The sequence below is a fragment of the Littorina saxatilis genome, linkage group LG9, assembly GCF_037325665.1.
Source record: "Littorina saxatilis isolate snail1 linkage group LG9, US_GU_Lsax_2.0, whole genome shotgun sequence".
Classification (NCBI taxonomy): domain Eukaryota; kingdom Metazoa; phylum Mollusca; class Gastropoda; order Littorinimorpha; family Littorinidae; genus Littorina; species Littorina saxatilis.
The window spans coordinates 3,573,367-3,578,043 of record NC_090253.1 but is presented as its reverse complement, the minus strand read 5'-3'; positions in this window follow the sequence as shown (position 1 = coordinate 3,578,043).

Here is a 4,677-nt window from a genome sequence, read left to right as displayed (position 1 = left end):
GAGCTGTACATTTTTTTTTACCGCCAAACCTGTTGTATACGTAGCCATTTGTTGCAGTGCATAGGATCATTGAAAACTAAATTCTGTCATGATCATGGTTGTAACGGCAATATTGGTTCTTAAAAATTTAGATTTTGGGAGTATTCTAAACATTCGTTTCCTTGCAGAGGATAATTGAAAACAAAATGCTGTCATGATCACGGTGCCACCGGCAATATCAATGGTGTTAGAAGACCCGACCAAAGCCGTATATTTTTGTTACCGCCAAACCCATTGCTGTAGTGTAGCCATTCGATCATGATCACGATTTTATCGGCAATATTAATAAGAAGACCCGACCAAAGACGTATATTTTTGTTACCGCCAAACCATTGTTGTAGTGTAGCCATTAGAAAGTTTCATTAAAAATGATAATGTTAAACACAATTCTGTCATGATCAGCAATATTAATTATGTTATAAGACCCGACCAAAACCGTATATTTTTGTTACCGCCAAACCTCAGCAATTTGTTTCAGTGCAAAAGAAAATTGAAAATAAAATTCTTTCATGATCAATGTTTTACCGTCAATATTAGTTGTCATCATTAGGAGTTTGAAAGTGTTCGTGTATTTTTAACAAGCAGGTGAAAACTCAGCAGTTGTTACAGATGCCATCTTTGTCGTGTAAGCGATGGTGTAAATGTTCTTATATTTGCGCAGTCTTTTACATGTGACGAGAGCATATAGTACGCCCCCCCCCCCCCCTCCGCCGCCTCTCCGACACACACTCCCCCAATCTCTCAGTCTCACAAACCACCACCACCACCTCCCAACCTCCCTCCCACCTTCCCACCTCTCTCCCTCCCCCATCGCCACCAACCAACCAAACTATCCTCTATTACCAAAACGCAGCTCACCACAAAACCTGAACCTGACACAAAACGAATAGCATGTCTGGCAAACGACCCATCACTCAAAACTGGGAAAAACGTATTCCGTACGTCACTCCGAAACACACGCGACCCCTCCACGTTTCGCAGTAAAAGGACACCGCCGAACAGCCTGGTAGACGACGAAAGGTGTGTGTGTGTGTGTTTGTGTGCTGTGTGTGCGTGTGTGGTAAGTTCGACAACCTGTCAGGTATATAAAAAAAAAGGTAGCGAGTGAGGGAGAAACAAGTGTTTGAACAAAGAGAGCATCTTCCCTCACATCAATCGCCTCCTGCCTACTACTAGAGGTTTGACTCGTCTGCAGGCATCTCATCAGTGGTGTCGCGAACTCGACTCGGCGTGCCGTGAAAAAGACGATACGCTGCTGGCCGTATACTTACTGCATTTTTTTCTTACTGCGAGAGAGAAAAGAGTCTACGGCTTACCGGTACGGAAGCCTTTGAACTTTTGTTTTCAGTGAAAGTGAGTGAAAGTGTGTATCATTATGTAACTTCGCTTATTCGTTCCTCATCAGGAAAAGTACTTCTGCATATTTTTCTCTTCACGGAACACCAACAAATTGTGAGAGAGAGAAGACAAAGTTTGACGGGGTATGTTTTGGGGCCTTTAAAAAGTCGTTGTCAGTGATTGTGAAGGAAAGGGTTTTATAAGGCCAAAAAAAAAATAGGTCTGTTTACGGTAACCCGACCGACCCTAGTTTTTTCGCGCGACCCTAGACTTTTTTTTGGCATTTGGGAAAAAAAAAAAAAAATCTTGTTTTTTTGGCAAAATAACGTAAAAATATGGTTTTTTGGAAAAAAAAAAAAAAAAAAAAAAAAAAAACAATCCCGACCTACCGACCCTATTTTTTGGGCCTATGTTACCGTAAACAGACCTTTTTTTTTTGTTGGCCTAATGTAGTTTTGCTTGTTCGTGTCTCATCAGAAACTGTGCTTCGAGAGAGAACAATGCTTACTTATGGCGACTGCACGCCATGTGTATATATTTTTACTGAAGATTTACAGAGTTACAGCACATGTCCGCGAGAACAAACATTAGCACTTTGAAAAGCAGACGGCGCCGCTAGGTTATAAACGATCGAGCTTAGAGAGTGAACCGTGGTAGAGGGAGAGAGAGAGAGAGAGAGAGAGAGAGAGAGAGAGAGAGAGAGAGAGAGAGAGAGAGAGAGAGAGAGAGAGAGAGAGAGAGAGAGGGAGAGAGAGAGAGAGAGAGAGAGAGAGAGAAAGAGACAGAGAGAGAGAGAGAGAGAGACAGACACAGAGAGACAGAGAGAGAGAGAGAGAGAAGAGAGAGAGAGAGAGAGAGAGAGAGAGAGAGAGAGAGAGAGAGAGAGAGAGAGAGAGAGAGAGAGAGAGAGTTTAATATAGTTCTTCCCTGCTGATTAATCATGTTATTATCCGGATTGATCCGAATATACGCAAATGGAACCTGAACAGTTTTTTGAATTGATGTGACCATTACACTTTCCTTTCGCTGAGGGTTAAGTTATATGCTTTGATAGTCTTGTGGTGACTCGATATTCATCATCGCAACAGTGCTACAAACCATCTTGAAACCACTCAGCGTGCAAAGGCTGAAATATGAATATTTTGCAGCCAAAATATGTTCTTTCTCAGAGAGCCTTTTTACGCTGGCAGTGATTAGAGTTGTTATGAACAGTAATCTTAGAAAACACTGTCTGGACTATCAGCAAAAGTGACTGTGTTTGATGTGTAGGAATACACTGTGAGTAAACCGGCTTCACTTCTTCGCTTCCAGAGCCGTTCCAGAGGATACACAAATACACAGTGGTTGGAATGCAGTGCCATGTTTTACTTTTCAAAGAAGATTTACACCATAGAATTTTGAGTCCAAGTTTTCAAATAATAGTTTAACGTTGCATTTTGTGTCCGAGTTTTCGAAGAACATTTTGACCATAGCATTTTGTGTCCGACTCTGTCAACGAGATATTAAATGTGAAGACACAATTTTGTGACAGTGTGAGCTGAACGTTGTAAATCTGACAACTTGACCTGAGGAGCAATTCTGGTTTAAAGTGCAGCGTCTGTCTGTAGGGACGAAACTCCATCATAACTGGATACAATCAGCCTGAGAACGTAAGTATTATTGTGATCTATTTTGGAGTCTGGGTTTGTAAACGCTTGCTGTGTGTGTGTGTGTGTGTGTGTGTGTGTGTGTGTGTGTGTGTGTGTGCGCGTGTGTGCTTGCTTGCGTGCGTGCTCGTTAGTGTGTGCGTATGCGTGTGTGCTTATTTGTGTGTGTGCGTATGTGTGTGTGTTAGTGCGTGCGAGCGAGCGCTCATGCGTGCGTGCGTGCGTGCGTGAGTGTGTGTGTTAGAATTGAGTACACAAGTAAAAGACGATAAGGATCTAGCATGTATAACTTTGTATGTTTTCATAGTGTAAATAACATTGTGATTTATTCTGGAGTGTGGCCTTTGAAGAAGACGGAAGAGTCACTACGAGGTCCATAAATTAAGTGTGACAGGGGAGGCTACCGCTCCTTTCACAGCAGACTCTGCACCCGAGTTGTTGGCCTTTAAGTCAACACCCGTGGTTTGTGGAAATCTGTTTGTGATGGGGTCTGGTAGTTTCCGATTGCCTGTATGTTCATGGAAACCTTCGGGTTTGCATAACAGTTTTTATAGGGCTAAGAAATTAGCCCTAATATTTTCAAACCTGTTTGATTGCACTTCGCTTCCCGAGGTGATCGTAGTGTTTCGGCACACGGTTACATAAGTAAGCGAAGGATGAAGGCAAAACACGGCAGTGTTATCTCAGCATGTGGTCGTATGTCAGATTAGCATCGACTGTTGTGTCCCTCTGCCTGGTGTGTAAGTAACATTGGTTTGTTTTTCTCTTCGTTTTGTTCTCTCCGGAGTATGCTCTTGTAAGCGTTCAAAACAACTGCTGCGCCCGGTGTGTGAATTAACTGTGCGAGAGATTATGGATCAAATGTGACAGTTATTTTAGCATGTGGTTGTATGTTTTTATAGCATCGTCTTTTGAGTCAATACACTTGCAAGCCTTTTTATAAACAGGAGCTGAAGACATTTTTTTTCATTATAGAGCCTTTTTTTTTTTAAATGTGTTGTGTATATATATACATGTACTAGAGGAATACCCGGCTTCGCCGGGGTGAATCGCGAGACAGAGACAGACAGCGTGGCGGTTCACCACAATCATCTTTGAAGGCGAAGTCCTCTCAAACGGGATTGAAAATTTTAGAGCTTATTTCTAAGCCCTATATTAACTGTTATGGCTTCTCAAAGGCCAGAACACACAGACAGACCAAAAACCGCCAGACCCCATCACAAACAGAACTCTACAATCCACAGGTGTTGCCTCCACACACACACACACACACACACACACACACACACACACACACACACACACACACACACACACACACACACACACACACACACACACAGACACAGACACAGAAGCCGTATATATCTATCTATATATATAAATATATAGAGATAGATGACAGTGGATTTTTCGATAAATAGATTCGACCTTTGCACTTTTACAGTGAGGACAACTTACGGGTACATGCAAGGAAAGCCCACAACTTCTAAGGCGAACAACTCTGCAGAGTCTGCTGTGAAGGGCGACAGTAGTCTCCCTGTCACACTCGACCCCCTTTGAATGAACTTTGTTCCCAAAGTTCCGAAGCATGGACCCGCCAAGCTTAGGTCCCTCCCAGGTTGGTGGAATGGGAACAGCACGAAAATGATTC